The following is a 13976-nucleotide window of genomic DNA, read 5'->3' on the forward strand; positions in this document are numbered from 1 at the left end:
TGGTATTAAAAAGCAACGATAAATGCTTTTATCAAACATCCGAAATGAACCTGAAACTGCAAATAATGTGCCACTTACAATAAAATATCTCTCTTCAGATACAGTAATCTTACCAAACACTAACACAAAATAGAAAAAAGGTTAGGTTAGACATAGAATTAGATGTTTGTTTCTAATTGACCACATCCTAGCATAGTGATGAATGTAACCCTCTGCGTCACATCCAATTTCTAGAGTTCATTAGTTTTGTGTTATAGAAGGACACATCATTTCAAGAGTCTTGTAAAGCACAGCTAATAGTCTCACAGATGTCTTGGCCCTAGGCTGCATAGAAACTAGAACATCATGACAAGAACAGGCAAACTATGTTCTGAAAATTATTCAGCAGCTTGAAAAAGTCAAATTTTAATCAGTTAAAGAAAACTAAGATGGTCCTCTTCTAACCTGAGAGCAAAGGGAAGCCTATTTCAGGCCTTTGTGGTTTAAACTCAAAGCATCCAACCTGCTTGCCCCAATTTCTTACCTTTTGGGACCATCACTGGAAATGATTCTCAGATATTAAGAATTCCATACAAGTGCCATACAATTGTGAAACTCCTGAGGCGGAAGCCGGGAGTCTTTGTTTTTAGCCACTTACTTCGTACTTTACCTTATTTTCTAAAACTTCACGCACTCTTTTAAAATTGCATTGTTGCTCTCAGCTTACCTGACTCAGACGACTAGGAGCTGATCAGGGGATGCTGGGCAACACCTGTGACTGCCGCCAAAAACTGCCGCTATCTTGGAGGTAACGGAGCGGGCAGCGTGCTAGTTGTTGGGCACAGTCAGGGATAAATGGACGCCCTAGAGGGTACGTGCAGCAGACACGGGCACGCCTTTGGCGCGCCAAAGGCAAGCCCATCTGTGCCCGTCCGCCCCTGGCCCGGGCCCAGGGAGAGCACCCCTGGCTCCACAACAAACAAAACAACTAATCCACCTACGCTAAAACAGGCAAGTAAGACAGGGAATTACAACCATAACTCCGACTCTCTGAAGGCCCTTAATAATTCTCAAGAGCCCAATTCCTCTAGAGCGCTCATTATCACGAATCCCTCAATCTGCACGCATTGCAGATTTCATTTCACCCCTAATTATGATGTAAATATACTGCATGCTGGAAAGCAAATAACCCACCGATCTAAACCATATACTATGACAAGCTTAAACTGCCGCTCGCTCCCCAAACACAAAGCTAATATTTTTGACCTACTTTTGAATGACCAACCGGATGCGGTTTTCCTCACAGAAACCTGGCTCCATGAGAGCTCAGGCCCAGACATAGCAGTAGCCTTACCTTCCAATTACGCTATAGCAAGAGTAGATCGAACAAAAAGAATGGGTGGTGGAATTGCGGTAATATTTAAAAAAAACTTCACCTGCACCCTGGAGCAGCTACCCATTCCTGCATGCGAGGCTGCACTATTCAAACTTACTCTCTCCCCCAAATTTACTTACTCGGGAGTGCTAGTATATCGACCCCCAGAACATCTTGCTAATTGGATTCCCACTTTTACGGAAGCTATTTAATCTTTTGCCACTAACAAGGCAATTTCACAGTATTAGGAGACATTAATCTACATCTGGAAGACTCTACCTGCAAAAACAGTGCCAGATATATTTCTGACATGGCTTCCCTAAACCTAGAGCTACTCAATTCCGGTCCTACCCATATAGCCAGACATCTTTTAGACCCCATTTTCTCTAATCTAAATACAATCACCTGCACCCCAGCATTACCGACAAGTTGGTCTGGCCATTATCAGATAAATATCACTCTGACCACCCCATATGATAAGAATACCTCAAGTAACGCAAAAGAAAAAGGGGAAGCACAGAGAAACTGGAAAAAGTTAGACATCGACAAATTTAATGTATGCCTTAATGCCCACAAACCAACCCTAGAGCAAAAACTTGGTCTCTTTCCTGATACATTGCAAAACTGGCTTTCAGAAGCTATTGACACCTGCCTCCCCACCGTAAAACATAATAGAACCACCCATCATCCACCGGCGCCATGGTACAATGAACCTCTAAAAATGTTAAAAACTAGCTGTAAGATCCTTGAAAGAAAGTGGAGGAGAGACTATGACCAATCTTCCAAACCGGCCTATAAAATAGCTCTGAGCAAATATCACAAAGAATGTAACAAAGCCCGTGCCACTTTTGTGAATGTAACCATCTCAAATGCGTCAAACTGTGAAAAAACACTGTTCAACGCAGTAAAAAAACTCGCCGGCTCGGACACCTTAGCCAAACCACCGATATTGACCCAAACAAAATGCAAGGAATTAGCAGCCTTCTTTATAAAGTTGAAGGAATATACCAAGAGATTGTCTCACAAGATAATGTACATGCTAGCTCAGCCAACTCTAACACATCTATGTCAGTGGTGCCTCATCCCCCCGCTGTGCAAGAACACAGTCAAAACGGTGTTGACTGCGTCCTAACTGACTGGCCCCACCTTACAACGGAAAATGTAGATGCACTTCTGAAATCCATTAAATCAGGATCACCGAAGGACCCACTTCCAGCCAACATTCTCAAACAACTAAATCACTCCGTGCAATCAGTTTTAACCCAGCTTTTAATTGCATCAATCAGAGTCAGTGATTCCCCCCACATGGAAACACGCCATGATTCACCCATTATTAAAAAAGCCTAATGCAGACCCTGCCGATACCAAAAATTATCGTCCCATATCATTGCTTCCAATTCTATCAAACATTTTAGAAAAACACATTCATTTACATCTGACGCAATATGTAACAACACATCACTTACTCCATCCTTCACAGTCAGGCTTCAGGGCTGGCTTCTCGACGGAAACCACTCTCTTAGGTGTCACAGAAGCAATCCGTCAGAAATTAGATAGAGGAGAAACGGTGGCGCTCATTCTGTTAGATTTGAGCTCCGAATTTGACACCATATCACACACTGTGCTCATAAACACACTGAGCAAAATAGGAATAGGGGGAACAGCTCTCAAATGGATTCAGGCATTCCTTTCAAATAGAACCTTTCAAGTTTTTTCCCAAAACGCTTATCCCAAAACGTACTCTTTTGCACATAGCTTACCACAAGGTTCCATCTTAAGCCCGCTACTATTCAATCTCTATGTAAAACCTTTAGCTGAGCTGGATGAAAAATCCGGGCTGTCAATCTACTCCTACGCAGATGATTCTCAAATCATGTTTTCACTATCTGCGCATAACCCCAATGATACCTCCACACTCAAGACAGGACTAACTATCATAGCAGCCTGGATGCAATCTAATTTCCTAAAATTAAATGGAGAAAAAACAGAGGTACTAATATTGGGAAAGCAGAAAGATCTTTGGAGCCTACAACACTGGCGAGACAGAATGGGCACTCTCCCTACCCCCGCATCACAAGTGCGAAACCTAGGCGTACTCCTTGATGACACCTTGAGTATGCATGCCCAATCAGTAAAAGTCGTGGCCACTTGTTTTTCCATCATCAAATGGCTGAGAAAAATTTGCTGGATGTTACCAGAAACAACAAGGAAAACTGTAGTCAATGCCTTAATAACCTCCCGGCTTGACTACGGAAATGTCCTCTATGCAGGTTCAAACAAACAGATTATCCACAGATTACAGATGGTCCAAAATGCGGCAGTCAGACTTCTATGCAAAGTCTCAAAAAGAGAATCGCTCTCCGCATACCGACCTAAACTACACTGGCTGAACATTGAAAATCGTGTGAAATTTAACACACTCACCTACATGCACAAAATTAAATCTGGAACGGCCCCCAACCATCTCTGTACTTTGGCCAAACCCTACACCCCAACCAGAAATCTAAGATCAGCCTCCCAAGGCAGTTTTGTGGTTCCTAAATACAAACTGACACAAATGGGAGGAAAATCCTTCACATATTAAGGGCCATCCTATTGGAATTCCCTCCCAGTCTTGCTTAGAAATGAAACAAGCTTTTCCAATTTCCGTAAGCTGCTTAAAATCTGGCTATTCGACAAAAAAGATGCCCAGGCGCTGCCTTGTCATGGCTTTTCTGTCTGCGCCGGGAAACCCTTTTTGGGTAGCTGATGCGCAATACAAATTCAAATAAATAAATAATGTGTGCAGTGCAGTGTATAACACAAGGCACTTACTCCCATTTTTCCAAATGCATAAACAACCGGGCTCAGAGACACTCATTTCTGGAGCTTTGTCAGCAAGTAATATTGTTCTCAACTTTGATATGTCCTCTTCTGCACACTAACACATGCACAATGTCTCTACATCTCATACGAAAACATAATGCTTCATCCCAGGATACTGCATTCAAGCTTATTGGAGCAATTATATGCTGTGCAGGAACCTGCCACCCACCGGTTGGCAAGAGGCTTTTGCCCCTTATCTCCCCCGAGGATGAACATCAGTCCAATTAAGAGAGTGCTTCTGCTGACATGGTGGGAGCACTTTTGACAAAAATGTAATGCTAAGAGGGTCACAAAAACTGTAATGCTAAGAGGGTTGCCATATCATGACAGCCTAAGCATTATTTTCGTTTCTCTGAAACGAACCCACAAAGCAAGGGTTTGTTTCTGCTGAGAAACAAGATAAATGGCCCTGAACAGAGTGCTTTCTTCCTGTGCATGAAGAACTGTTACACTTGGCATCTTTGGCGTGGTTTCCCCTAACTTTTTGCCTCTGCCTCATGCATTTTTGATGCTGTGCCTGATTTCGTTTTTTGCTGGTTTAGATCCTTTGGGCACTTTGCCACTGCTGATCAGTGTAAAAGTGCAAGTGCTCCCTGTGTAAATTGTCATTACAATTGGTTCTCCTTGATTGGCATATTTGATTTACTGGTAAGTCTCTAGTACAATGCACTAAGTGTGCCAGGGCCTTTAATTCAAATGCTACTAGTGGACATGCAGCACTGATTATGCCACCCACAAGTAACCCTGTAAATGTGCCTCAGACCTGCCACTGCAGTGTCTGTGCGCAGTTCTGAACTGCCATGTCGACCTGGCAAGTGCACTCACTTACCAAGCCTTAATCTTCCCTTTTTGTACATGTAAGACACCCCTTGGGTATGCCCAAGGTACCCCCATGGGCAGGGTGCGCTATGTGAAAGGCAGGACATGTACTGGTGTGTGTGTGTGAGACGTGTTCTGATAGTAAAATACTGCCAATTTCATTTTTCACTATTCAAAGGTTACCTGTCCAATCAGATAGCATGCAAGTAACTCTGTAACATCTTACAAGGGTAACTTCCCATTGGGACACTATAGAGAAATAAAGTTTAGGTTCTCTGAACACAGAATTTATTGACGCATCTTTTACTAAAGATGGTTTTTAAACTGTGTGTTTGAAAATTCCACTTTTAGAAAGTAAAAGACACAGATGATGGACGTTTCCAGTCCAGGGAGGACCTGGCCTGGCAGTTCAGGCTGGACTGTTCCCATTGGATGCAGGGTCAAGACCGATTTGGATATGGCTGGGTTCAAACTGGAATGGCATGGGGAGCAAATAAACAATGGATTTAGGCCCAGATCTCTGTACTGGGGTGAATGTATGACATTGTTCTGCTTTCTGTCAATCAATTGTTCTTTTTGCATTTGTCACCCTCAGTGGGACGGGTATGCCCAGACGTGGGTCACGTGCTCTCCATGCCACTGGAGTCCAGCTTTCCTGGCTGTTGAGGGGTGAAACCCCGAAACCGGTCCTAGGATGCTTGTTTTCAGTCCAGGGAGGACCTGACCTGGAAGTTCAGGCTGGACTGTTCCCATTGGGTGCAGGCTCAAGACTGATTTGTTTATGGCTGGGTTAAAACTGGAATGGCATGGGGAGCAAAAATACAATGAAAGTAGGTGTTTTCTTGTATGTGTGCCTCTGCCTGGTTGTGGATTGACGGTTTGGTTTTGGAGTGACAGGTGTTGGGGATGTGCATTCACTGTAGACAGCCACTGGGGGTGTGTGAGGGGTGCCTGGCCCTTCGTGGATGACTCAGAGCTGAACTGAATACACCTTGGCTGCATTAAGAGTAGTGGGAGGAGTTTTCCTTGCACTTGAATTGGGCCTGTCTCCCTTGCCCAATGCTGTCTCCACCCCCTGTGGTCATACTGCACCAGTGAGGACAGAACTGTGTTGAACTGGGCTCAGAGACCCTTGCACAAAGAAGAACAAAAACAATATGGGGTATAAGTAATGGACCTTAAATCCCAGAACTTTAGATCACTTCTGGACTCAAGAGTAACCTTTGCCAAGGAGAAGAGCTGGAGAGCTGCGAGGAGGAGTACTGCCCCTTTGCTGTGTGCTGTGTGGGGTTGGCCTGCAGTTGCAGCTTCTGCCAGAAAAAGTACAAAGACTGGAACTTTGGTGAGAAACCTGCTTTAAGAAGAATCTCCAAGGGCTAGTGTGCGCTGGCCTCCTGTTATGAAGTGTCAGGGACACAAAGACTTCACCCTCAGCTCTCCTGAACTCTACTGCTAAGAGTTCTGATTTGCCAGGAGGTGCCTGTTCCAGTTTTGGACCTCTGGAGGTTGTTCCTGCTGTTGAGAGCTGGAAGAAACCTAAGAGAAGCAACAAAAGCAATCTCCAACACCATCAACGGCGCCGCTGTGATGCTGTGACCGGCACCAAGGCCAGGGGCACCGCTCATGTAGTGCATGATATACCACCTGGCCTGCAGCGCAGCTCCAGCGCTTTTCAATTCCAGCAGTTATCAGCAATCCCGACACCAGCGCTCACAACAACTTTGTCATCGCCAGCTCCTGCATCCTGTTATCAAGGCACCGAGAACAGTCGAGGGTGACTCCACAAACTCACCGACTTCGCATCGCCTTGCTGGAACAGACGCCTCACCTCCGACGCAACCGACTTCCCATATCCTCGATTCGACACGTCGTCTCCTTGCGGACACGACGCCTTGCCTCCCCCATGGCAGCTAGTGAGCTGGCCTCGACCTCGGCACCGACACCTCACCTCCAAAACGCCATGCATCATCATAGACTTTGTTACCCAAAGGTACTGTTTGTTTGGGGGTCCGTGTGACTCCGTGCCCGTTGCCGGGCACCTCGCGGTCTGCGCCGTACTTTGGATTAATTGATGCCATAACGTCGCAATAGCCCCAGGTGGAACTATTTGTTTTCTACAAACTTTATTTTAGCAATAACTGTGTTAAAGTTCTATTTTACTACATGTATGTTGGATTTTTGTCGTTTTGTTCTTGTAGAATTTAGACAAAGATACTATATTTTCCTTAATTGGTGTGGTGTCCATATGTGGTGTGATCACTGTATTACTGTGTGTTTTGAGTCCTATTTTTACTGTATTGAAAAATAAATCATCTAAACAAAACGGACTTTCTGGACATTTATACTTGTGAAGTGATTATTGAAAACCTGTTTATTCTATGGTGCACCTGTGCTTTCAATTACTTCACACATTGCCTTTGGGATAAGCCGGTCTGCTCAAGCCAAGCTACCAAGGGTGTGAGCAGGGTTTATCTAAAGTGTGTATCTCCCTTACTCTGACAAGAAGCAAGGGTCCCTATTTGGACAAAGGTGCTTACCTCTGCCAACTAGAGACTCCCAGTTCTAAAACTGGTGGTCAGTGGTGAGGGCTCATCTTGTATTTGTACTTGACCCACAGTTATTATTGTACATCACTAGTTTAGTATTGACTACTACGCTACCATATACTATGTTTTATTTGTGGTTCTATTTTTGATCTGACCCTTCAAGTATCCACTCATCATGTCTCTAAATGGTAAACCAGCAAGTGAGGCTGCAGAATTGGAGTTTGACATTGAATTGTTAAATAGTTACAAAGTAGATCAACTCAAGCAGTTCTGCAAGAGCATTTGATGTCCCATGAGGAGCAATTCTATGAAAGAGGAGCTACAGAAGCCCTTAGGGACCTGGTGGGAGGCCAGAGAAGCTGGGGAGACAGATTGTGCAGATGTGGATAGGGGTAGCCAGAGGGCATCTTCAGATCCCAGGATTTGCCTGCTGGTAGAACAGCCTCTGTGGCTGGCATCAATCATTCTTCCAGGAATTTAGCTCCAGAGGAAATGGAGAAAAGGCAAAGGGCCAGGGAGCTTGGGTTGGAGGTCATGAGTGTCCAGGCAAAGACAGAGGAGAGCAAGCACGCTGGTGCTTTCAAAGAAAAGAAATTGCTTTTGGCACATGAATTGAGCATGAGGGAACTGGACATCAAGGCCAAACAGGCGGAGTCCAGTCCAAATTATGGCAGCGTACAGCCAGAGCAAGGGAGTAAGGTATACATTCCCAAAGACCTAGTGCAGAATTTCCAGAAGGGTGAGGATATTGATGCTCGATTTGCATCTTATGAGGTAGCATTGCATATGAATGAGGTCCCTGAGAAGGATTGGGGAGGGCAAGCCTGTGGAATCAATTTGAGGCCAATGGGAGGAACACCCTGACACCTTTGGATGAGGTGGGTGCTCTGACCTGCCTCAATATGAAGGAGGCGTTATGCCTCTGGTATGGGCTCACACAGGAGCACTACCGGGAAAAGTTTAGGTCTTTCAAGAACTTTGAATTCAATACATGGATTGAATGTGTGAATCTTTATGTAGAGATGGTTGGATAAAGGGCAGCAAGGTAACTGATTACCAGGAGTTGTACAATCTGATTGGTTGGGAGCACTTGAGTAGTCTTTGTGTTCCAGAGCTGCACCAGCATCTGATGGATAGTAAGCCGACTGACCCCAGGAAGCTTTCTCAGGAGGCAGACCACTGGACGAGTAGCAGGGTCCACAAGGGGCATGTGGGAAACCCAGCAAAAGGTGGGCAGCAGAAGAGTGGGGGGGGGGAGAGTAACCCAATATAGATCTCTAAGGGCCCCAAAATAGTTACCAGGGTAAATATTCCCAGAACCTCAGTGGTAAGAAGCCATGGCCCTCTAGGAGCAGACCAGACAACCGGGTCTCTGCAAGTGTTAGGCATGTGGTCAGGAGGGACATATACAGAAGGATCCCAAGTGCCCCAAGGCACCACAGCACCCACTGGTGCACCGTCACTGTGGTTAGTTAGTGTAGTGCTGGGGGAGGAGTTGGTTCCTAGTGAGGGTGTGAAGCTAGCTGTGATTACCCTTATCTCATTTGGAGAGAGAGAGAGATGGTCCAAGAACCCTACCTGCTGGATAACACTAATAAGTATCTGCAGTGAGTGGTCGTCAATGAAAGAAGGGTGGAAGCTCTGAGAGACACAGGAGCCAGTGTAACATCTGTCGGGTGTCAATGGGTGTCTGAGTGGGGGAGGGGGTCCCAGGCCCTTTGAAGGTCATTGTGAGTCCATCAATGACAGTTGACGGTCTACTTGGCAATGACCTGGAGAGTTCCCCTTGGAAGGAGGTGGAATGTCAGGCTCATTTGGAGACGCTGGGTCTGCCTGAGTGGGCATGTGCGACCACTCAGTCAATGGCAGCCAGTATGGGTAATCAAGAGGACCAGGAGCCTGAAACAGTGGTCCAGTTTCCTGCCAGAAAGAGGAGGGGTAGGGGAAACCCACCCCAGACAGCCCTATGGTCCAGGAGGTGGCAGACCTTGAGGGGGAAGCCCTGGAACCTACAGGGGAACAAGTGGCCGAACTGGGAGACCTGCCTGAGCTGACCCATTGGCAGCAGGAAGGGGGTCCCTCCAGAGAGAAATTCTGAAAGCTGCAGATGGAGTTCCCTACTCTTGAGGGTTTGCGCCAGCAGGCTGAAAAACAGGCAACAGGGGATCAGACCGGGTCACATTGGATTTATAGGGAGAATGGTTTCCTGTACAGTGAGTTTAAGGTTGTTGAACCTGGGTCAGACCATGTGCTGGTGGTACCCCAGTGCTTTAGGACCTTCCTACTGGGTCTAGCTCATGATGTGCCTTTGGCAGGACATTTGGGGAACGACAAAACCTTTCACAAGCTTGTCACCCACTTCTTTATGGCCCCAAATGCAGATGAGCACTGACACACATTGTAGGACTTGCCAGACGGGCCAGGAAAGCAGCAAGAGCAGAGGGAAGTATAAGGGTGCCCTCCACCCTTTCCTGTGGTGAGCACCCCTTTCGAGCGGGTGCGCTTTGATATTGTGGAGCTCCTTGATCCCAAGACAGCCTTGGGCAACAAGTATATCTTGGTCTTGGTGGACCATGCCACCTGGTACCCGGAAGCTATTCCTCTCAGGACCATCATGGCCCCTGTGGTGAGCCGTGCATTGATGGGGATCTTTTCCTGTGTGGGGTTCCCTAGAGAGGTGGTCTCTGACTGTGATACAAACTTCATATCTAGGTATATGACTTCATGGTGGTAGTAGTGCAGTGTAATGTACAAATTCACCACTCCTTACGATCCCCAAGGAAACGGGTTGGTTGAGAGATTCAACGATCCTTGAAAGGCATGATAAAGGGTCTTACAGAACCCATGAGACATAAGTGGGACGTCTTCTTACCATGCCTGTTGTTTACCTACAGGGAGGTACCATAGATATTCTTTGGGTTCAGTCCCTTTGAATTGCTGTATAGGCACCCTGTGAGAAGGCCTCTGAGTCTAGTGAAGGAGGACTGGGAGAAAACTCCTGGCAAGACCCCCAAAGATGAGTTCAGCTATATGCTGGCCTTCAGGAACCAGAATCAGCGCTTCAGGAAATTCACTCAGGTGAACCTGGAAGCCAGTCAGGAGGAGAAGAACTAATGATACGACCAGAATGCTACTCTGGTTGAGTTTCAAGTTGGCCAAAAAGCGTGGGTGATGGCACTAGTGGAACCCTGTGCACTCCAAGACAAGTGGACTGGGCCATTTGAAGTGGTGGAGCGCAAGAGTGAAGTAACTTACTTGGTGAACTTGCAGACTCCTAGGAACCCTTTGAGGGTCCTGCACATGAACTGCCTCAAACCTCACTGAGAGGTCTGAAGTGACAATGCTCCTGGCTACAGATGATGGAATGGAAGAGGAGAGTAAGCCTCTTCCTGACCTCCTGTCTGCCAAGGAAAATAATGGGTCAGTGGATTGTGTGAATCTCTCTCCCACCCTGACCACAGAGCAGCAGAGGAACTGTCACCAGTTGCTGGGAAAGTTTGCCTCCCTGTTCTACCGGACTACAGGAATCACCAATTGGTGTATCCATGATGATAACACTGGGGACAGTTTACCTGTAAAACATAAAATTTACAGTGTAACTGACAAAGTCAGGGCCAGTATTAAGGAAGAGGTTTCCAAGATTTTGGTGCTAGGGATGATAGAGCCCTCCAGCAGCTCCTGGGCTAGCCCAGTGTTCTTGGTTCCGAAAGCTGCTGCACCCAGTGCCACTCCTGAACTATGGTTCTGTGTGGACTACCGTGGGCTCAATGCCAACACCAGGACTGACGCTCACCCTATCCCCCGAGCTGACAAGCTCATTAATCGGTTGGAAGCTGCCCGATACCTCAGTACATTTGATCTAACGTCTGGGTACTGGTAGATTGCCTTGACTCAAGAGAGAGGTCCGCCTTTTCAACGCCAGAGGGGCACTACCAGTTCAGTGTCATGCCCTTTGGGTTGAAAAACGCCCCTGCCACATTCCAGAAACTGGTCAACCAGGTACTGTCCGGACTGGAGGGATTCAGCACTGCCTACCTGGATGACATTACTGTGTTCAGCTCCAGCTGGGAGGAACACTTGCAACACCTCTATGAAGTGTTGAAGGCTTTGCAGAAGGCAGGCCTCACTATGAAGGCCAGTAAGTGCCAGATAGGGCAGGGATCTGTGGTGTACTAAGGGCACCAGGTAGGAAGAGACCAGGTGGTGCTCCTACAGTTAAAGATCAACACCATTCTGGCTTGTGAGCCCCCCAAGACCCAGACAGAGGTGAGAGCCTTTTGAGGTCCCACCAGGTACTACAGACATTTGGTCAAGGGATATGGTACCATTGTTGCCCCCTTGACAGAGCGGACATCAAGGAAGAAGCGAAGGAAAGTGATCTGGACTAATGTCTGTCTGACCGCTTACGCCATCCTGAAACAGGTCATGTGCATGGCGCCCGTGCTCAAGGCACCCGATTTATTCCACGAATTTGTTGTGGAGACAGATGCTTCAGAGCATGGTGTGGGAGCAGTACTCTCACAGTTGAACGACGAGGGCTTATCCCAACCCGTAGCTTTCATCAGTAGGAGGCTACTTCCCAGGGAACAGAGGTGGAGTGCAATTGAAAGAGAAGCTTTTGCTGTGTGCTGAAGAAGCTAAGACCCTACTTCCGGGTTCAGACAGACCACATGCCCCTCAGATGGTTGATGTAAATGAGGGGCGAGAACCCAAAACTGTTGAGGTGATCCATCTCCCTACAGGGAATGGACTTTATGGTGGAACACCGCCCTGGTATAGAATACGCCAATGCAGATGGTCTGTCCAGATTCTTCAACCTTAGAGATAAGAACTCCCAAGAGGGTCGGTAGTTCTCCCCAATTTTCAGGTGAAGGGGACACGTGTTAGACTTGGCATCATTGGCGTGATTTCAACTGACTTGTTGTCTCTATCTCCTGTTTTTTTTTATGCTGTGCTGGATTTTGTTTTTGTGGCTTAGATGCTTTGGGCACTTTCCCACGGCTGATCAGTGTCAAAGTGAAAGTGCTTCCTATGTAAATTGTCATTACAATTGGTTCTCCCTGATTGGCATATTTGATTTACTGGTAAGTCCCTAGTAAAATGCACTGAGTGTGCCAGGGCCTGTAAATGCTACTAGTGGGCATGCAGCACTGATTGTGCCACCCACGACTAGCCCTGTAAATGTACCTCAGACCGGCCACTGAAGTGTCTGTGCGCAGTTCTGAACTGCCATGTCGACCTGGCAAGTGCACCCACTTGCCAGGCCCTAACCTTCCCTTTTCTTACATGTAAAACACCCCTCGGGTAGGCCCAAGGTATCTCCACGGGCAGGGTGCAGTGCATGTGAAAGGTAGGACATGTACTGGTGTGTGTGTCGTGATAGTGAAATACTGCCAATTTTGTTTTTCACTAAAGCTATCTGTCCCATAAGATAGCATGGGAGATACTTTGTAACATCTTACAAGTATAGCTTCCCATAGGGACAAGATGGAGACATAAAGTTTAGGGTCTCTGACCTCACAATTTAAAGACTGGCTTTACAAAAGATGTGTTATTAAATTCTGTGTTTGAAAATGCCACTTTTAGAAGGTAAGCATTTTTTTATTTAACCATTTTGTTTGCCTCTGCCTGGTTGTGAACTGACTGCCTGGTTTTGGAGTGACATGGGCTGGGGATGTACATTCACTGTAGACAGACACGGGGGTGAGCCTGGCCCTTCCTGGATGACTCAGAGCTGAGCTGAAGAGACCTTGGCTGCATTTTTAGTGGGAGGAGATTTCCTGTCACCGGATTAGGGCCTGTCTCCCTTACACAATGCTGTCTCCACCCCCTGTGGTCATACTGAACAAGTGAGGACAGAACTGGTTTGGACTGGGCTCAGAGACCCTTGCAAAAAGAAGAACAAAGACAAGATTGGGTATATGTAATGGACCTAGAACTTTAGTTCTCTTCTCGACACAAGAAGAACCTTTGCTAAAGAGAGGAGCTGGAGAGCTGTGAGGAGGGGTAATACTCCTTTGCTGTAAGCTGTGTGGGGTTAGGGTCCTGCTGTTGGGAGCTGGAAAAAACCTAAGAGAAGCAAGAAAAGAAAACTCCAACGCCGTCGGCAACGCCAGGACGGGCATGCCGCCCCGCCTGGCCTGCACAGCAGCTACGATGCCTTTAGACGCCTCCAGTTATCGGCATTCCTGTCGCCAATGCTCGCACCAACTCCATCATCACCAGCATCCTGTTATCGCGGCGCAGATGATTGCCGAAGGTGACTCCATGAACTTGCCGACTTCACATCATCTCACCAGAACCAAGGCCTCACCACTGATGCAATCGACTTCCCCTATCCTGGATTCGACATGACACCTCCTCGCGGACAAGCTGCCTCTCCTCCTCCGTGT

The 13976-nt window shown here is 46.9% G+C and overlaps 1 protein-coding gene across 7 annotated transcripts in view; it reads right to left on the reverse strand.

Moving 5' to 3' along the window:
- Window positions 1-13976, reverse strand: part of EML5 (EMAP like 5) — a 1317369-nt gene that overhangs the window by 1087122 nt on the left and 216271 nt on the right. The window lies entirely within an intron of this gene.

This window comes from Lissotriton helveticus, chromosome 9 (assembly GCF_964261635.1).
Source record: "Lissotriton helveticus chromosome 9, aLisHel1.1, whole genome shotgun sequence".
Classification (NCBI taxonomy): domain Eukaryota; kingdom Metazoa; phylum Chordata; class Amphibia; order Caudata; family Salamandridae; genus Lissotriton; species Lissotriton helveticus.